General features: G+C 49.3%; 1 protein-coding gene across 1 annotated transcript in view; it reads left to right on the forward strand.

Annotated features, from left to right (window-relative positions):
• The first annotated feature begins 1,208 nt into the window (after positions 1–1,208).
• The window catches only part of PDE10A (phosphodiesterase 10A), a 422,142-nt gene continuing 401,705 nt past the window's right edge, over positions 1,209–21,645 (forward strand). The window contains exon 1 of the mRNA XM_030886876.2: positions 1,209–1,264. The gene's annotated coding sequence lies outside the window, so the exon portion shown is untranslated. The remainder of the gene's footprint in view (positions 1,265–21,645) is intronic.

The following is a 21,645-nucleotide window of genomic DNA, read 5'->3' on the forward strand; positions in this document are numbered from 1 at the left end:
CCCCGGCCCGGAGCTGCGCGGCTCAGCGGCCACCCCAGGCCGGTAAGTTGCAAGTTCCCGCCACCGCTTTTAACCCGTGAGCATCCGGAGAGACTCCCTCCTCACCTCTTCCCACTTTGCTCTGGAGAACTCTGCGTCGTCTCGGAAAGAAGAGCGGGGTGTGTTGGAGGGCTGGGGAAGGGGCTTCCGAGGAGGCCGAGGAGGGGGCCAGAGCGTGGAGTGAGCAGCCGAGCGCGCCGGCAGGAGCAGGCGCGGGCGGCGGGAGCGCCTGGGGGCGAGGCTGGGGCGCGGGCTGTGAATCACTTTGGGGTCCCCGCGGAGGTGCCTGGTGCTGGCCGCGCGGCAGCCCGGCAGTCGGTGAGCGCCTGACCTTTCTTCCGCCCTTTAACCCTTCCTTTCTCGCGTTCTGAATGGGGACTAGACCAGAGAGGTCCCACGTCTCAGCTCTGAGCCACAGTCGGCTCCCTCCGACCCCTACCCACAGTCGCTTTCGCCCAGGCGGCGCTGATGTCATAGGGAGGGGAGGGTCGAGTCCCCCACCCCCACCTCCACCCTGTAGCCCCGCTCCAGAGCGGTGTGCAGCGTGAGGCTGTCTTCACTGCACCCACTTTTCCCGTGGACTTCACCCCACCCCATCCCACATCCCGACGGACGCCTCCTTCAGCATCCAGAAGGCACCCTCCTTCACGGGGAAGCAGGGGTGGGGTCCTAGTGCGCACTGTCCCACTCACTCCCCTCCCCATCCGGAAGGGGTCAGCCGGGGGCGCAGAGGGCCTGCCCCCCACCCCCCCACCCCCAACCAGGTTTTTGATCTCCACTCTCGCTGCCTCTCCTACAGGAGCGAAAATGAGGAAAGAGAGAGGGAGAGAGGAGGGGAGGGAGGGGGAGAGGGGGAGCGAGCAGAGGAGCGCTCAGCCCGGGAGCGGAGCCGCTCGGAAGGGACTGGTGGAGGGTACCTGCCCTTCCCCGCCACCCCAAAGTCCCCGACCCTCAGCGATAGCGATTTCCTACCGCCTACCTCCCTGGCCCCTCTCCCCACCCCTTCCCACTGCCTCAGCCTCCTTTCACCTAACCCCACCTTCGCTCACATCCCTGAGGGGGGAGGGACTGGGGGTGGGGAAAGAGCTCCCCAAAGTCCCAGCCCCGCCAGAGATGTCGAAGAAACGCAAAGCCCCGGAGGGTGGAGGTGCTGGAGCAGAGTCCCAGCCCCCGCAGGAGGAGGAACACACGGCTGCCAGATTTGGGGGCAGCAGCGAGGAGCAAGGTAGGGGGAGGGGGAAGGGGGAAGAAGAGCCCACCGGCCAGCCTTGGGGAGTTGGATTGGCTCCGCTGGAAGGCACTCCCTGGCCCCTTCACGACCCCCTCCAGGGTCCTGGAAACTTGGGCAGAAAGCCCCCTGCCCCCACGAGTGGGATTTTTGGGCCGTCTCCCGTGAACTGGGGGTGGGGTGGGACTGTGTTGACTAGGCCTCTGCCGAAAGCTCTGGTGCTGGAACTTGAGGACTCGTGGTGAGGAGGGGGGTGGGATGGAGAGGTGGCTGGCAGTGACCAGGAGGGAGGGCGCCCTTTACACTAGTATAGGCAAGCTATCCTATGGATTGATAGCCGGGGGTTGGTGGTGTCTGTGTGCAGGCCACCTGTGCTGCAGGGATGGGGCTGGCGCTGAGGGCCACCTGGTGCTCCTGGCTTGTGGAGGGTCCTGGGTAGGGGCGGGGGTGTGGGGTGTGAGGGGTTGGTGTCAGCCCACAGTCTCCTTGAGTGCCTGCCGGGCCTCACCAAACCAGAGGTGCTACCGTGGCGTCATGAGGCACTTCAGCCCTGCACTGGCAGGGCGCCTGGGAAGCCCAGAGCCGGCTGAAGTTGGTGGCCTGGCAGCCAGCAGAGCCAGTGTGGTGCAGTCCAGAGGTAGCGGCCAGGGCAGGCCCAGTGGAGAAGGCAGCTGGGCACTTCTTTGCTGAGAAGAGAAGAGTGGCAGTGAGAATGGAGATGGGATATTTCCTCTGCATACATCTGCTTCCCACAGCAAAGAAGCCCAAACAGATCCCCTTTCTCTCCCGGAAAGCTTGCTTGGTTTGCTGACAAGAGGGCCTTCTGGGCTGCAGCTGGCTGGGGAACCCAGTGGAAAGGCCCCCCAGGAGAAGGCTCTGGCCCCAGCCAGGAGGGAACTGTTTTGTGTGGCTGGTCGCCTCCCCAGCATCAGGCCTTGTGGTCTCGGGTCTGGTGGCCAGTGCAGGTCTGAGAAACTGGGAGGGGCAGTGTGTGTCTCTCAGATGGAGTCCATGGTCGAATTCCTCGGACGTCATGAGAAACACAAAGCCACAAATAGCCTCCCACACGTCCCCTGCGCTGGAATTCCCACCTCCCCACCAGACCCCTTGCCGGACTGCTGTGCATTCTAAGGCAAAGGGTTTGGAGCCGGTGGTCTTGAACAATGCGTGGTGGTTTTCACAGGCACAGGTGCGGGCCGTGGCCCCTGCTGCTAAGCCCCATGGAGGTCACTGACTGTCCATGGCTGGTCGTGGCTCCGCCAGTTCTGGTTTTAAAGCAGGGATCAATCAGCGCTTTGCTTGCTGTTCATTGCAGTTGGGGGGAAGTGGCAGTTGGTAAGAGATTTTGCAAATGACTTTATTTGCACGGTGGTATTTTTCCTTCTCTGAGAGGAAGGGTTCGACTTGGCCTCGGGCATCAGACAAATTCGTCAGGTCTGCCCAGAGCATTTGGCTCTGACCCGAGGGCTCCTCTGTCAGAAGAGAGGCCATTTCCTTTGGGTTGGTTCAGCAGCTAATCGAGTCTATGGGGATGACATCATTTTGAAGGTCTGTTCGCCGATGGAGACATCATCGCCTGTTTCAGGCATGAATGAATGTATGAGGGGCCGTTATCCTGTGGATGGCATTTGACCAAACGTTGCCAGTTCTTTGGGTGGCCGTGTGTGGCAACAAAATGAAAGAAGCTATGCCGTGGGGGGCCGCACCACTGCAGGAAGCCATTTCTCCACATCTGGGGCAATCAGATTCTACAGAGGCTATTTGGCCCGTGGAATCGGAAGGACCTCTAGCCACACCTTTCGGGGATTATCATAATTGTGAGGTGACCTATGTGTACACATTGGTTTAGCCTTTGCACTTCAAAGTGTCCAGTGTATCCTTTGTTTCGGGCAATGGAGATCTACCTGATATTTGTGGTTACGTTGCTGTAGAGACCATCAAGGGGTGTCCACCAAACCACCATATTGCTGGGAGTGTACATTCCTATGGGAAGTAGGAGCCTCAAGACACACCTGCCACGGTGTCATCTTTATCAACACACCTGTGTGGTGCCTGGGATAGCTGAGCGCTCTGTGGCCAGGGTAGCCAGGGTTGGAGTAATGGATGGGTGTGGCACGTGCCCCGAGGCTTGGGAGATCCCTTAGCTCCACCCAGGTTGGTTTCCTTTACCTCAGATTCTTAAAGCCAAATTTGAAGACACGCCCCCCAAATGAGCGATCCCTGGTGGTGCTCTCGGGTATTTGCTGGGCTGCGAACCGAAAGTTCGGTGGTTCAAACCTACCAGGGACTCCTCAAGAGGAAGAAGAGGCTATTGGCTCCTGTAAAGATTTCTCACCTCAGAAACTCCACCTAGGGTTGCTATGCATTGGAACTGACTCGCTGGCAGCGGGTTTGGGTTTTTTGGCCCCTGCATAATAAAGCAAGGTCTACATGGAGGGGCTTCACCAAGGGCTCGGACACCTGGAATGGGAAGGTTTTTCCAGGAACATGTTCCAGCCCCCTACAACATTGATCGGTCTTGCCGGGGTATCGAATATCAGAAGGGGCTTCTCTTAAGTTCCCCATATTTGGAAGGTTTCTGAGTCTGCTTACCTCACACAGAGATATTCGAAAGGCAGGCGAGTGAAAAGTCAGTAGGCCATTGGTGGGGACTGTCCTTCAGCAGGATGAGCAGGTCTGAGGTTCTAAGTAGCCTGGAGCTAAGGATAGGTATGGAGACTACCGGGAGAGAGTGAGGGAGGGGCTGTGAACAGAAGAATGGAAATCAGTGGCCCTTTTAGGTGGCCTCTCTCACTGCCAGTCAATGCTAGGAGCATGTGATCCCCGGAAACTGCTGACCAGTGTTCGTTGCAGATCTTATCCCAGCATTCCCGGGTATTGGGTTGTGATGGCACCCTCTCAATGATAGGCTCTCTTCTGGAATGAAGGCACAATTGGGCATGGCTCAAGGTGGACACACAAGGACCCTGTTGGTTTTCTCTATGACCTTGATGGTTCTAGCCCATCATAGTGATGTGTGCACGTGCATGTGTGTGTGTGCACATGTGTGTGTGTAGGGGAAAATGAAGCAATTGTTTCAGCTGACTTTGAATAACCTTAGATGTTCACTGAAGTCAAATGACTGTGTGTGTGTGTGTGTGTGTGTGTGTGTGTCTAAAATCATGGTCACAATCATGGTCACTGGTTCTGAAGTCCTACCTGTGTGTGGATTTTACCGATGGCAGACGTTTGCATACAATGTTAAGTTTCTAAGGAGTTTACCTGCTCAACGTAGAGATTTTGTTTGCAAAAGAGCACGTGGCGCACCCCGGAGGGGCTGTGATGAAGGTAGCGATGCCCCTGACGGTAGGGAAGCAGTGGCGGATTGTGTTTATTCATTCACAGCAAAAGAAGGTACTTCAGCTTTAAAAAAATTCTCTTCGTATTAGTTTTCCCCACAGTGTTCTTCTGTTGCACGTCTAGTTACTAGAAGTTGGAACTGACTCTATGGCACCCAGCAACAGCAACAGCAACAACAGCAACAACAACAACAACAACATGATTTTACCATACACTTTGTTTAATCACAAGATAGCCACTCAGTGCTGTGATTCAGTGTTAAACTTGCTTTTCCTGTGGTTATAGTCCAGTTAGAAACTATCCTCTTCGGCTTAATAAAACTAAAACCAACCTAACCCTAGCCCAAACCAGAAAGCACACAGAACCCAAACGGTGGCCATCTAGTCTCATAGAAACCCTCTAGAGCTAGGCAGACCTTTCCCACAGACTTTCCAAGGTCTGTGCTTACAGAAACCGTCCTGGTGGCATTGTAGGTTATGCACGGGGCTTTTCACTGTAAGCTAAGCAGTTCGAATCCACCAACCTCTCCATGAGAGAGAATTATAGCTGCAGAAACCCCAGGGAGCCATTTGATTCTATCCTCTAGGGTCGGCATGAGATGGAATCAACTCAAAAGAGTTGAAATAATCTTTATGGGGAGAGAGTGCCTCATCTTTCAGCCATAGAGTCACTGGTGGATTTGAACTATGTACCCTTCCCTTAGCAGTCGGTGACTTGATTATGTGACCAGGACTCTTTCTTTGGCCCTTGGCCCCGATACCTCCTCTGAAATCCATCTGCATTCTCCTGCTCCCCACCTCACCTCGCCCTAATTGTTTTATATTGCTTTGTTTTCTAGTTGTTGTTTTCTTCTTAATCTGTCATGGTGAATTGAGTGAAGGTTTGCAGAGCAGATCAGTTTTCCATTTGAGCATCCATACACATTTTGTTTCCCCTCATTGATTGTAATCCCCTCAACGTCACATCACTTATCCCACTGTTTCTGAGTGTTCCTAATCCCCATTCCTCCTTCTTTCTTAACTCTTCAGAACGTTGTCTCTGGGTAAATGCTGCCCTTTAGGGCTCAAAACGTCGATTATACTCATGTGCTCACACTTCACTCGTGTTATTGTCCCCCCTTATAGACCTGTCCACTGTTCAGCTACAATCTGAGCAACCAGCTCGTTGGTTCAGGTCCACATATGAAGGGTGACTAAGGGCCATGGTTTTAGAAGTTCTGCAAGTCTCTTTCCAACCAGTAAGCCTGGTCGTTTTGTTTGTTTGCTATTTATGATTTTGAGTTTTGTTCAACATTGCTCTCCCACTTGAACCAGGACCTTATTATGTGATCCCTCTCGGAGCTGTTGCTAATGGTGGCTGGGTACCATCTAGTTCTTCAGATCTCGGGATATGCATGGTCGATGAGTCACTGACAAACTGCTTCCTGGAGCCTTTGTTTTTCTTCCTTCTTCTTTTCTTCGAATGAGGAGAGGACAATATTTGGCTGCTCACAACCTTTTAAGACCCAAGGCTCGCACTCATGTGAGTAGGATGTAGGGCACCGTCTTTGTGAACAAGAGCATGCCAATTGACTTTGGTGGACCTGAGCCCCCGGCTTAGTGATTCTTCCCCTTGAGGTGTTTGGCTATTGTTGTTCAGTACAGATTTAGACATATGTAGAAATATATTTCGCGAAGTCTATGTGTATTCGTTGGTTAGGTCCACTCCCCTCAGACTAGAGAAGCAAATTCTTGGAGACCCATATGTGAATAAGAAAGAGGTTTATATATAAGAACAATTGAATATTGAGAAAACGTCCCAACCGAGTCCAGATCAAATCAAGTCCATAAATCCAATATTAGCACATTTGTCCGATACCAATCTACAACATCCTCTTCTGTCACAAGCAATGATGCTGAATGCAGGAGGATCACAGGCCAGTGGGCTGGAAGTCTTGAGGATCCAGTGGTGTTGTAAGCATCTCTGCACTGGCAGGGGTCTCTATGTGGCTTCTCCAGCTCCAGAGGGCTGGTTGCATCAGGGTAGGTCCATGTGGTTTCTCCAGCTCCCAGGGCATAGCACCATTTGTCTTGTCAGGAGAGGATCTCCAAGAGAGTGAGCAGAGAGAGAGTAGGTCTCCTGCCTCCAAGGAGGAAATATACAGGAATTTCCAGAATCCTCAGGGGAAGGTCATGCCCACCCAGAGGCCTCATTGGCTATACAATGGTTGACAGACCAGACTCCACCCCTTCACACTTAATAATCTCAAGTCCCAAGCTGACACCAGATTATGTAACTACCACACTGTGTGTCTGTCTAGACCTCCACCTGTAAGCGACTGCTGTCGCAGGATGGGATGGCTCTTGCCACTACTTTCCTTTGCCTCTTACCCCCGCCCCCCTCATTCTATATTGCCTTCAAAAGATCAAAAGAACTAGATGTTGCCCAGCTAATGTTAGCAAGAGCTTTGAGCAGGATCACTCAGGTTCATATGCATCTACTCCCACCACCAGTTAATGATTTACCCTGCTCCTTTGGCAATCATCAAACAACATTGTATTCTACTTTTAACCTTCACTTCTTGTAAGATGTGCTTCATAAGATAATGTCAGTTGTATAATTGCCCCTTGACTGGATCTTACACGTGTCAGTCTGGGTAGACTAGAGAAACAAATTCATAGGCACTTATGTGTATAAGAGCTTTATATAGAAGAGCAATTAATATTGAGAAAATATCCCAGCCCAGTCCAGATCAAACCCATAAGTCCAATATTAGCCATATGTTTCATACCAATCTATAAAGTCCTCTTCAGACTCACGAAACATATGCAATGATGCTGAATGCTGGAAGACTACAGGCTAGTGGGTGGAAAGTCTTGTGGATCCAGTGGTGGTGGAAGCATCTCAGTGTTGGCATGGGTCTCCATGTGGCTCCTCCAGCTCTAGGGCTCTAGTGTAGCTCCATGTGTCCTGTCATCAGGAATACTAAGCACAGAGTGTATGTGTCCCACCTCCAGCGAGCTATTTATCTATGTAGTACTTCCAAATAAGCTCATCAAGCAGCAACCTGGTTGACAGGCTAAACTCCACATAGTCGCCAGTTGGCACCAGATTATGTAACTACCACACACGTTTCTAAAAATCAGGAATTCCTCTTCATGATGAAATTGGCAAAGGTCCCATCAGCCTGGTTTTCTGAGTTGCTACCTCTGTCATGGTATTTGTCACTTAAAGGGCAACCCTGGAGGGATTGAACCCTGCTAACAGCGAGGCCAGAACTTAAAGAACCCCAGCTGCTGATGAGCCAGTCAAGGTGCAGTACAGCACCGATGAAATATGTAACTTTCCTCTAGTTCTTTAATGCTTCCTCCTGTCCACTATCATGACCCCAATTCTACCTTACAAATCCGGCTAGACCAGAGCATGTACACTGGTACAGATAAGAGCTGGAAACACAGGGAATCCAGGACAGATAAGCCCCACAGGACCAATTTTGAGAGTAGCCATACCAGGAAGGTACGGGGAAGGTGGGGGGAGAAAGGGGGAACCAATCACAATGATCTACATATAACCCTCTCCCAGGGGATAGAAAACAGAAAATTGGGTGAAGGGAGACATCAGTCAGTGCAAGACATGAAAAAATAATAATAATTTATAAATTCTCAAGGCTTCATGAGGGAGGGGAAAAATGAGAAGCTGATACCAAGGGCTCAAGTAGAAAGAAAATGCTTTGAAAATGATGATGGCAACAAATATACAAATGTGCTTGACCCAACTTGATGGATGGATGGATTGTGATAAGAGTTGCACTAGCCCCAATAAAATGATTAAAAAAACAAAACAAAACACAAGTTCCTCCAGAGGGGGAAAGATGAGGCTTTCTACTTCCATAAAAACCTACAGTCTCAAAAACCCACAGGGACAGTTCTACCTTGCTCTACAGAGTCGCTATTAGGATGGCATGTGGGTTTTGTGGCTGCCCTATATTATTAGTAGGTGGCTTTTTGAGAGTCTGGAATTGGTGGAGGGTGCTGAGGGGACTCATATGCATTCTGTTCCTCTAAAACAAATGAACTGGCTGCCTAATGGCTCAGATGAAGTACTCTACCACTCACCGAAAGGTTGGAAGTACAAATCCACCCAGAGGTACCTCAGAAGACAGGTCTGGTGATTTGGTTCTGAGAATCACAGCCTTAAAAATCTGCTGTAACAGATGTGCCTTGACACAGGGGGTAGCTGTGAATCAAAATCACCAATAACGATCACCAACAAAACCACCAATAATACCACCCACAAAATCACCAATCACACCACCACCAATAAAATCACCCACCACCAAAATCACCAAGTACACCACCACCAACAAAACCACCAAGCACACCACCCACAAAATCACTGAGTACACCACCCACAAAATCACCAATAATAATACAACCAACAACCACCAATACCACCACCATCAAAAGTGGTTGAAAGTGAATATCTGGGGCAAGTGGACTGGATCTGTATGACCCCTTAAAATCTGCCGACCTCCCCACCACCAACATTAATGTGCTTTTGACTAGAATTGATCAAATCGACTAAAATAATTCTTTTTAAAGGGGTAATTTATAGTATTAATAGAAGAGTGGACATACTCTTGGGAGAAACTGATGTTTAAAAACATCACTCAAGCACATGTCCTACAGAAGTCCGGTGACAAAGCGAGTTATAGTCTATTTTAACTTTTCATATTAGTCTCTCCAACCCAAGAGCCACTGGAATGGGCAAGAAGGGCGGCGAGGGAGGAGGGGCGTCTAGGGGACAGCCCTGCACGAATCCAGGGGCTGCTCCTCATCCTGGGACCTGTGCCCTCCTTTCTGATTCAAATCAGCAAGAAAGTCACATAGATCTACAAGATAAAAGTCTTTTGGCCCAATTTCCTCATCTTGTAGGTCAAAAAGTAGAATTGGATGACATGGGCTGGCCAATTTCTAGGACTTAGATTATGCTTGTGTGAAGAAATGGGTAGACCATGTATCTTGGGAGGAAGTGGTGGGTGAGCTGGGAGAAGGGAGGAGGGTGTGTGGGCAGAGCAGAAGAGGCAATCCTTGTTGTGTGGTGGACAAGGCTGGTGGACCCCAGGGATGTCTGTTACTCACACCTTGTGTGAATTTAGTGTGTGGTGCAAGATGTGACCCTCTGTGACGCTTCATCCTTTGATAAGTCACCCAAGTCCACAAGGAGCCTTGGTGGCATAGTGGGTAACAGGTCGGACTGCTCATTGCAACGTCAGCATTTCAAATCCACTAGCCACTCCTTAGAGCAGTGGTTCTCAACTTCCCTAATGCCATGACCGTTTCATACAGTTCCTCATGTTGTGGTGACCTCCCAACCATAAAATTTTTTTCATTGCTATTTCATAACTAATTTTGCTACTGTTATGAATTGGGCCACCTTTGTGAATGGGTCATTCGACCCCCCCCAAGGGGTCACAACCCACAGATTGAGAACCGCTGCCTTAGAGGAAAGATGAGACTGTCTACTCCCATAAAGAATGACAGTCTTAGAAAGCCAACGGGGCAGTTCTACCCTGTCCTGTAGGGTGGCTGTGAGTCGGCATTGAGTTTGGGTTTGGTCAAGTCCACGCATGTCCTGGAGGAGAATTCTTACATGGAAACCAGGGCAGGGTCTGCCCTTCTCATGTGGATTCAAGTGAAGTGGACTTGAGAGAGCAGCCTCAGAAGTGGGAGCTGGAGTCAGGGGCGTCCCTAAGGACTTTGGACTAGAATACCTTTAGAGACACCTGCAAGACTCTCCAGCCTCAACATTGTGCGATTCAAGACCAAAATCTCACTGCCATCAAGTTAATTCTGACTCATAGTGACTCTCTAGGACCAAGTAGAATGGCTGCTTCGAGTTCCCAGGACGAGATCTTCATGGAGCAGCAGTGCTTTGTAACCGCTGCCTTAAAGTGACCAGTCCACCAGGGCTGCTTGCCATTCAGTTGTGCATGTCAGGTGCCATTGGCTTGGTTCTGACTCGTAGTGACTTCACGCACAGCACAACGGGACCCTGCCTAGTGCTACACCATCCTCGTCATTGTGGGGCTTGATATGGTTGCAGCCACTGTGTCAATCCACTTGTCCAGGGTCTTCCTCTTTTTTGCTGCCCCTCCACTTTACCAAGCATGATGTCCTTGTCCAGGGACTGGTCTCTCCTGACAGCATGTCCAAAGCATGTGAGGCCAAGTCTCAACGTCCTTGCTTCTAAGCAGCCTTCTGCTGCACTTCTTACAAGAGAGATCTCTTCTTCTGACAGCACATGACACTTTCCAGCTTCTTCTCCAACACCACCAATCAAAGGCATTGATTCTTCGGTCGACTTGACTCAATATACAGCTTTTGCATGCACAGGAGGCTATTGAAAATACCCCAGTTTGGGTCAGGCTTATCTCAGCGTCAAAGTGATATCCTTGCTCTCAACCCTTTAAAGAGAGAGGTCGTGTGCAATGTGACCTTTGATCTCTTGCTTGCGGCTTCTATGAGCATTGATTGTGGACCCAAGAAAGGAACACCCTTGACACCTTCAAACTTTTCTCCATTTTTCATGGGGTCACCCAGGATGATATCACTCTTCAGGGGACATTTCTCAGTCTACAGGGCTAACCCCACCCCAACATTGAGCTGTCGTAGAGCCATGTTCTTTCCCTCTGAGTTGATGTCAGCTGGAATACTCACCATCACAACCTAACTTATATCTAACCTGGAAACAGAAGGGCTTGAGATTTAGGTGAAGACTCCCAGGCACTGCCATCTGCCTGGTTTCCCCCCAGGCCCTGGAGAGTTCTGTGACCCAGCTCGACATGACTGATTGCTGTTAAGTGCCCTTGAGCCTGATGCATTGTGACCTCGTGTAAAACAGGATGCAACAGGGCCAGGTCCTGCACCTTGCTCTGAATTGTTGTGACGTTTGAGCCCATACTGCATCCACTGTGTCCATCTCTCAGCAAAGGATTTCCTCTTTTGACTGGGCTTGCATCCAAATCAGTGTGTGTTCTAAACGATAACAATGATAGCTAACATTCATCAGACAGCTTAGTATTTGATACTGTGTTAGTCCAGGTTAACGAGAGAAAAAAATTCAGGGACACTCACATGTATATAAGAAGGAGCTTTATAGCCCAAAGCAGTTGTATATTGAGAAAACCTCCCAACCCAGTCCAGATCAAGTCCATCATTCTGATATTAGCCCATATGTCAAGTATTAGTCCGTAAATTCCTCTTTAGGCTCACACGGCACATGCAATGATGCTGAATGCAGGAAGATCACAGGCTGGTGGGTAGAAGGTCTTGTGGATCCAGTGGTGTTCAAAGCATCTCAACGTTGGTGAGGGTCTCCACATGGCTCCTCCAGCTCTCTGAGAGCCTCAATAGCAGGAAAGGGAAGGCAGGGAGAGAGTCGGTCTGGCCTCCAGTGAGCTATTTATCTCTGTCTGGCCTCCAAAGGAGGTCATCAAGCTGCAACCTGACTGACAGCCTAAACTCCACCCCTTCACTCTTAATACCTTCGAGTTGACAGTAGATTATGTAACCACCACAGATACATTACAAAACGTTTTACTTAGCTCCACCCTGAATGTCCACATGCTCATGGGGAACAATGACTGGTCACAAGAAAGATCTGACCGTGGGTTCATCTAGCCCCGGCTCAGACAGGCCTCTCCGCTCTTTAGGAGCCTTTTTCTTGCTTACCCCCCAAATATTTTATTGCCTGCTCTCCATCCAATTGTCAGTCTCCTGAGTTCATCCATGATTCGAACGTCTCGAGTGCAAAGCAAAGGAATCGCCCAGGGGAGCCGGTGCTCTGCCGACTGCAGCATTTCCTGAGGTTCATGGGCCTGGAGTTGGGATTAGCTCCACTGAGAACCAAAGAAAGCAATCAAGAAGGATCGCCCATTGTCACTGCGACTGCCTATTTGCATCCCAACCACTTCTCCTCATCCTGCTCTTACTGGGTGTCTACTACGCACCTGACCTGTCCCAGGGCTGGCTGTGGAGCCTTGAAGGGCACCCCGAGACTGGGTTCTGCAACTCCCATCAATCTCAGAGGCTTGCTGTTTTTCTTATCTATTTACTGGTGATAGCTTGCTTCTTTGCACGAGAACACATTCTTATTTAAAGCAGGCATTAATTTTTTTCTATAAATTTTCATTAAAATTTTTTTAAGGACAGTTTTTATGGCGTTAGAATGAAGAAATCATACAAAGGTCTGCTCATTTCAAGAAGGGCTGTGCAATCATCGTCGCAAGCAACTTTGGAATTTTACCCCGTCTTTTCCACACTGAAGTTGGTCCCCGCTGGCCCCCCTCCACACACACACTACGTCTCAGGTCATCATCAACCACGCCACCGTCTTCGTATTTCCATCGATCCCAGTTCCCTCCACAGTTACCTAGACAAGACTCGGGCCGACACCAAGGAGGCATCCATCAATAATGGCCACTCAAAACCGACAGGTAAGCTCAATCTGAAAGAAAACAGAGCATATGAAATGTTTAGAAGAAATTAACATTGGGTTCATAGGGAGATCACATTATAAGACGTTACATTTCGGCCTGAGTATAGTTTAAAGCAGACTTTTCATGGTGTGTGTGTGTGTGTTGCAGCTCTAGAGAAATTTTTGTTGCTGGAGTTGCTGTTCAGCAGTTCCCCAAATCATGGTGACTCCAAACACAGTGGAGTGGGGCTGCTGGGATCCATAGACTTTTCTTTGGCGGATTTTTAGACGTAGATTCCAGGCCTTTCTTCCTGTCCCATCTTAGTCTGCAAGTTCAGCATCACAGCAACACATGATTCCACACGGGCAGACGCGGGTAGCGCGGTATGAGGTGTCTTGTCTTGGGAATCTAACCCATCTCTCCAGCCAGGAAGGTAGAATTCTACCACTCAACCACGACTGCCTCCGCCAGCAGGTTGAATGAAGCCTGGCCAATCTTGAATGCAGAGTGAATATTTGTTGATTGAATGTCTAAATGAATGTTGAACTTCCTCCTTAAAGGGCCTCTTCTCTCGGCCTGGCTTCAGACAACGCTTTACAGACTTCCCTAACAGCCTCCTAGATAGACTTTGTAGCTCCTTGTGCAGCCCATCCAAAGAGAGTAGCTTCAGACTAAAGGGGGGTGGAGGCGGTTGTCAGAAAGTCCTGAGGGGTCACAGAATCAGAGTGGTACCTCCGGGCCTTGAACTGGGGCTCCCCTTCCTTGCACCCCCACTTCTCTTAGCTCCACTCCTGGCAGTTCTACATCCAACCCTTTTCACCTGTGGGCAGCGAGGCAAGAAAGCCATGTCTCCTATAGCCAGGCCAATGTCCTCCTAAAACTGAGCATCGGCGAGCTGCTGCTGCATCGAGGATGTCCGCACAACAGCTCCAGTGAGATATCGATGGGAGAACGGAGGGTCAGATCTTACTAAAGAAGCAACCCCCGGGGGAAGTCAGACGACCTGTGTGGTGTCTATTTAAATGCAGGCTCATTCACTTCCTATGGTTGCTGAAGAGCCTTCCTCGTCCAGCCCCCATCTCTCCTGACTGAAGCAGGAAGTACCCTGGGGTACCTCCGGAATCTCCAGCTTCCCAGGAGGCCGCTGCCCTTCTCCACCAGGGGCCCTGGACTCTTCTTCCACATACAGTCATATTCTGGGTGGGGTTCGAGACACTTATCATAGACAGGAGAGTTGACTGGGTTGGAAGCCCTCTTTTCTCCGTGAGCCTGAAGGATTCCAGGGAGGATGGGTGTGTTTCCCAGGCATCCTAGCAGGGATTTGTTATAAGGTCCGTAGGCAGTCTCATGCTCATTAAAAAAAAAAAAAAATGGAATAGATTTTAGAAAATTGTCACAGGTTAAAAAAAATGTGTAGAGAATGGAAGGTGGGAGAGATTGTGATAAAATAGACCATGCGTATTTGCACGGATGATAAGATCTGCTCCAATTATTAGTGATATTCTACATAGGGCGTGGACAATCAATTTTAAAATGACGACAATCTTATGCACACATACGTATCCTTCTTATTTTTTAAAGCATGGGGACCCCCGACGCCAGCCTCAGCATGCATGCAGCATGCCTTGCTAGCGCCTGCACCGGTCTGGTCCAGTCGTCATGACGGACACACCCACACGCATGCTTTCATTAATGACTAGTGCCTGGGGTTTACATGAGGATAGACTGTGCTGTGTGCATTCCTACGGGTTTTGTCAAACACATCATGGCATGTGCCCCCCATCACAGTGTCATGCGGGTTAGGGTCAACGCCCTAAGAGTCTTCTGAATTTCACCTGCCCACCACTCATTCTCCAGGCCCCGGGCAAGCTCTGACCTTGTGATTGCCTTTACCTTCTTGTCCTCCCTGGGATGCCATAGAGTTGAAATCAGACTGTCTTCCTTCACTTAGCAATGTGCCCATACGTCCCCTCCATGCCTTTTCATGGCTCAGTAACTCACATGACTTTGTTGCTGAATCATATTCCGTCATGTGGGTGTGTCACACTCTATCCATTCAACTATCGGAGTGTATCTTGGTTGCTTCCAATCTGTGGTGATCACGAGCTAAACCACTGTGTTAAACCAGGTTGACTAGAGAAAGAAATTCAGAGACACTCATAATATATAAGAAAGAGCGTTATATCAACGTCATTGTATGCTAAGACAACATTCCAGCCCAGTCAAGATCACAGGCCAGTGGGTGCAAATTCTTGTGGCTCCAATGGCAATGGAAGCAGCTTAGCCGTGGTGTGGGTCTCCAAGTGACTCCTCCAGCTCTCCCAGTGTGGCTCTTCGGCAGGAAGGTGAAGCAGAGAGAGAGGTTCTCGCAGGGCTCAGCAGGAAGACAAAGGCATGGAGAGAGGAAGCTCTCGGAATCCTCATGAGAAGGCCATGCCCTCTAGGAGGCATCATCAGGCTGTGACCTGACTGACAGGCTAGACTCCACCCCTTCACTCCTAATACTCTCAAGTTGACACAAGATTATGTAACTCCCAGAGCCAGTGTGATTATCTCTGTGTGGACACCCATTTTCACCTCTCAAGGGTAGACCTCAGGCATGTGCTACTGCATTGTGAGACATGGTATGATTAGCTTTGTGGGAAATGGCCAGTCTGTCTCCCAAAGGGGCGATTTCATCTCACGTTCCCACCAGCAACAATGAGGGTTCCTGTTGCTCCGCGTGCTGGTCAGCATTTGATGCTGTTGGTGTTTCCAGTTGTAGTCATTCTAATGGGTGTGTAGGGTTACCCCATTGTTGTTTTCATTTTAAATTGCATATCAAACGATGTATGTTACTGAGTACCATAATCATTTTCCAGCTTTATAAAAACACCTATAGGAGTTCTGGTGGCGTAGTGGCAATGCGTTTCGAGAGCATCAGGAGAAAGACTTGGCTTTCTAACTCTGGTAAAGAGTTACACTCTTGGAAGCCCACAAGGGCAGTCTACACTGTCCCACAGGGAGGCTAACAGTCAGAAAGGACCAGTGGCAAGGAGTTTAATGATTTAACAGATTGATTCAGATGGCGTTTTTAGGTGATAGAAATTTTAAAAAAGGATATCTGTTTTTGTTTTAGACAGTGACTGCTCATAAATAGGCCTTATTTTTATTACGAAAGCCTGGCATGCTATTGAAAGAGGAACATGTCCGGGTAGCAAGGAGGAGGAATTGAGCTAAGGAAACCTTACGGGGAAGCTATTTCCCTCTATTTATAAATGAAGACCCTCATGCCCATCTCACTCAACTCACTGTTGTCTAGGTGACTCCACTCACAGCCACCCCCAGGACAGCGTAGAACTGCCCCTGGGGGCTTCCCGGACTACCATTGATTAGACAGCCTCATCTTTCTATCTTGGAGGGGCTGGTGGTTTCCAACTGCAGACCTTGCCATCATCAGACCGATGCATAGCCCACTAGGCCCCCAGGGCTCTCTCCTACCTGGATTCAGACACCACTGAGAAAGATCTGCCTTCAGGCTCTTCTTGTCTCTGGTCTCAGACCACGGGGAGGCTCTGCTTCCCCTTGGCCTCCTAATGCCCCACACGCCTCCTCGGACTGGCAGGAGCTGCTGAACGTTTGTCAGGCTGGTTGGCTTTTTAAGGCATTTTATGCCAATGCAATACTTTCCTCACTCAACTTCAACCAACGCCGGCGAAACACCCTGCGCCTGTCCCTCGCATACCACAGTCTGGGATGGTTTCCACCACTGTTTTCAAGTTGTGACTGCTAACCTACTTGTGAGTCATGCAATCACATTTCTTAGTGAGTCCTAACTGTATTATTATTATTATTTTTCAAAGTAGAATGGAATTAAAGAAGGGAGGGAGGAGTGGAAGAGAGAAGTCAGGGGGAGGGGGTGTAGGAGGGAGGCAGGGAGAAGGGAGAGGGATGAGGAGTAGAGAGGAGAATAAAGGGAAGGGGAGGAGAGAAATCGGGGTGGGGGAGAGAAGTGGGAGGAGAGAGATGATGAGCGGCAGGGGGAGAACAGAGGAAGAGAGGGTATCAGCATGAACCCAGTAGACTGGGTAGATATTGGGTATTGAAACATCTGTGTGTATTTGGTTCAATTGAGACATAACTTTTTCTGGCCATCTTGGATATCATGGTTAGCCCACAAGACAAGAACTCTTAAGGGTTAGAAATTAAAAATCAAGTACTCATTTAAATAGTTTTATTTATTTTTTACATGTGTTTTTTAAACATAAGGCAAACCTCTTGGGACTCTTCAAGAACTCTAAACAACCCTGAATAAGTGAGAGAGGAAGAGGCTCCTATCTCTGCCCCTGCCCCTGCCCCTCTTCCCTCCTGACTTCTCATGGTCAGCCCCTTTCAGATGGGTTACCTAGGAGATGAGCTCCCGCTGTGCATTGCGGTGCCAGCCTCTGGCATGGACACACCTCACAAACATGGTCAAGACTTCTGTGGCCAGCATCCTTCCAGGAAGGAGGCTGGAGGCAATAATCAGCAAATTCTTTTCTCTCGTGGCTAAGATGTTTTTGAATCTAATCGTGGCCAAGACTATTGAATATAACGTGGACTGCCAGAGAATGGGGAGCTCTGGTGGTGTCATGGGGTATATGTTGGGCTGCTAACCGCAAGGTCGGTAGTTTGAAACCACCAGCCGCTCTGAGGGAGAAGGAGGAGGTTTTCCACTGTAAAGAGTTACAGTCTCAGAAACCTACAGGGGCCATTCTGCCCAGTCCTACAGGGGCACCATGAATCAGCAGTGAGCAAGGTTGCTCCTGGTCTCGCTAGAGGAGTGAACGCCTCTGTCTTGGTAGAAGTACAGCCTTGGAAGCAAGGGTGGCGGCACTTTGTCTTCTACATTGTGGTCGTGCCACCAGGAGGGGCCAGTCCTTGAAAAGGGACATCAGACTCAGTGAAGTGGAGGGTCAGTGGAAACAGGGAAGACCCTCAATGGGCCGGATGGATGCTGTGAGGCTGGCGCAGGACTGGCCAGTGTTTGTTCCCTAGTTCATGGGGTCACTCTGTGTTGGAGCCAAATTGATGACCCTTAACAAGGACTGAGAGAATGGGACACAGGATGGCGGGTGGGGGAAGTAACAATCTCTCTCTCTCTCTCTCTGCCATCGAGTCGGTTCCAACTCATCACGACCCTACAGGACAGGTTAGGACTACTCCTTTGGGCTTGGGGTCTGTAACTCTTTCGGAAGTAGACAGCCTCCTCTTTCTCCCTTGGGGAGGCTGGTGGTTTCAAACTGCTGACCTTGTGGTTAGCAGCCCAACGACGCCACCAGGACTTTAGAGGGAAGGAAAATGGACATATCCGTTAGGACGGACCCCACTGAGGGCAGAGGAAGATGACTGTTGGAGAGGCTGGGTCAGCTTAGAAGAGCCCCTCCCTCCACCCCCCTGTACTGAGGCCGGTCTCCCAGGAGGGGAACCTTCTCCCCATCTTTGGAGACTCTGTCCTACCTATTTCCAGGGCTCTTCTTCCCCAGGGGTGGCTTTCCATGAGAAGAGAAAGCTCCCCACGTTTCCAGCATCCTTTCCCCCTAAAATCATGTGCACGCTCCTGAAATCTGTTCATGCTTAATTCACAACCTTCTTTTGAACGTGCTTAGGGAGTGCCTGTCTGTTTTTACCTCCGGGTTCCTTTTATGAAAGAGCGAACCTTTTCTTCTCAGCCCCTCAGGCCCTGGGGGGGCAGGGTGGGGGGGTGCTGGACTGAAGCCTCTGTGCTTTGTGTCTTGTGTGCTGCTTTACCAGGTATCACTTGTTCTTTTAGACTTCAAACTGTTTGCTGCCAGATCAGAATCAGCATGGTGAGGACATGAAGTTCTTCATCCGCATTCCCCCCCCCACCGCCCCCCGGTGCCCTCCCACCTCCCACAACCCACCCCTGCCTCTTGAATGTGAAATTTGGCTCCTGTAGGTTGAAGGGGTAATGATGTAGAACCATTAAGTGCTTGGTAGTTTTACCCCAGTCCCAATTTGCACACCACAAATGACCAGCGATGTGCACAGTGCAGGAAATTAGTATCATTTCCAACTGCTCCCCTCTTGAGTGACACGTGTCTGAAACTCGGGGAAGCACTGGGGATAAGGTGGTCTGAGTTTGCATCACGAGGGAAAGAAAATCGAATAAAAGCTTCATTGTCACTCCCACGCAGGAGATCCGTGGAGTGAAGAACAGCTCCATGCATGGACGCAGTCCACTGGGTCTACCCACTCATCAGCTCAGGGGCCTGTCTCCACACTTTGGCGATGGTGACAATTGGTGCATTTTCATTTACTCCTGGATAAAATATATCCCCAACCCCCAACCCCAAAAAGGATTTTTTCCCCCAACGCTATGTATTTAAATTTTTTCACAAAATAACCTTGTCCCCTCCAAAGTACTCTCCACTACACTGAATACATTTGTCAAATCTATGATTCCACTCTTGGAAACATTTTTCAAACTCATCTGTTTGGATGGCTGACAGCACCTCCCTTGGTTTTTTTCTTCATCTCTTCTATGTCATCAAATTGCTGTCCTTTCATATCCCTCTTCATTCATGTAAACAAAAAGCCCCACAGAGCAAGGTCAGGTGAGTCAGGCGCCTGAGCCAAGAGAGGCATGCTGCTTTTTTGCCCAAAACTGGTGCATTGAGATGGCTGGTTGGGCAGGTGCATTGTCCTGGCCGCAAAACCAGTCCCCTTCTGCCACAAGTCAGGTCTTTTTGATTGTACACTGGTACGCTATCTTTTCAGAATCTCTAAGGAGAAAGCTTGATTAACAGTCTGCTCTGGTGGAACGAACTCCAAATGCACTATGAGTTGACATTTTTGTCCGTTTGGGAAGTTGATGGACGTCAGAATGAGAGTTGTCATCAATCAACATTTCACCTTTTTTGAAATGAGAAAACCACTCGTACACTTGGGTTTTCCCCATACATAGCACTGTCCTTGTTAGCTGTTTTCAACATCACAACAGTTTCTTTGGCATTTTCTGAAGGAGGAAACAAAATTTCACAGCCGCACACTGTTCTCTTAAATTGGGCTTCACAAACGAGGTTCAAGCGAAACTGCTCTTAGCAAACAATTCGCTGTGACCAGAGAGAACTTCCCAGGAGATGCCACTGGGTGCACTAACTCAGAGCCAGTTGCTTGATGCGCCTCTAGCAGGAAAAATGCATATGATGAAAGCTCTGCCCCTTTTTTGGGGGTGGGGAGCAGTACCCCCTCATAAGGGCAATTGCTAAATATATATATTTATATTTATTTCAGAAGGGAGGGCAGACAATGAAAAGGGTCCTCTTTTGTGTTGCTCAAGGCCTCTTTCGTTACAGGTGATGCTCTGGTCATGCTTTGATTCCTTGATTCAATCTTCTCCATCCTTCCTCTTTGTAACAAACAAGTACTTTCTGGGAAGGTGCTTTGAAGCTACATAGCTCTTCTCTCCCTCTTTAAGCTTTACATGACCAGATTTAAGCTAGTATTTTATTCAGTGGATTGTGATGCATTGCTACCGTTATTTATGTTGAAGCTTAGCTTATCCTGCAGACGACAAGTAGGAGCCCCTTTATGGTAGCTTCTCTTCTCTTGGACATCCCCATCTTTTGCTGAGCACTTCCTAACCTGTCAAAACAGGATGCTCCAGGCTTGTGTATAATTTCCTTGCCCAAGCCCTTGAGTCACCTGATTCCCCAGAGTGTAGAGAATGATATTTAGAGGCCAAGATCAGGACACTGACTGGGCTCATTGCTAGATGGGCTGTATGGATTATGTGCTCCATAAAGATACATCAATGTCCTGGCGCTGTCACTGTGGATGCAGCTTCCTTAAACACCGCTCTGCCCATGACTGCTCCCTACTGTGTGCACATAGCAAGCATGCGGTAACTGATGGATGCTGTGAAGAAGTCCGTTAAGTTCACATGTAGGCATTCTAGGGGAGGGTGGGCCCCAGCCCACTGTGGGTTTGTCCTTATAAAAGAGGAGAAGAGACAGATAAGAGACTGCCATATGAAGATGGAGGCACAGATCAGAGTCATGAAGCCCTAAACCCAGGAACACCAGCGAGCAGCCGCCGCCACCAGGAGCTCAGAGAGAGACCTGCCGTGGATTCTCCTCTGAAATGTCCAGTGGGACCAACATTTAGTTTTGGGTTTTGGGTTTCTGGCTTTTAGAGCTGTGAGAGTAATTTTGCCACCAAGAGGTGTATGTGTGTGTGTGTTTACAGCAGTCACAGAAAACTAATATAAGGGGCTACCACTGTTCCCAGGCCTTCTTTCTGGACAGATCTGAATCTGTTGGATATTGTGAGTCACGATCCCTTTTCTCCCCAGTTGTGAAGCTTCTGACACAAACAGGTTTTCCGGAATTTCCACGGATCCTCCACTCTACCAACTATGATGTCTTTTTCTACCCATTGGGTTTTCTTTCTTTTTTTAAAATCATTTTATTAGGGGCTCATACAACTCTTATCACAATCCATATATACATCAATTGTGTAAAGCACATTTGTACATTCATTGCCCTCATCATTCTCAAAACATTTCCTCTCCACTTAAGCCCCCCGCATTAGGTCCTCA

This window comes from Echinops telfairi, unplaced genomic scaffold (genome assembly GCF_000313985.2).
Source record: "Echinops telfairi isolate 266 unplaced genomic scaffold, ASM31398v2 ScPeMD7_3533;HRSCAF=4204_0, whole genome shotgun sequence".
Lineage (NCBI taxonomy): Eukaryota > Metazoa > Chordata > Mammalia > Afrosoricida > Tenrecidae > Echinops > Echinops telfairi.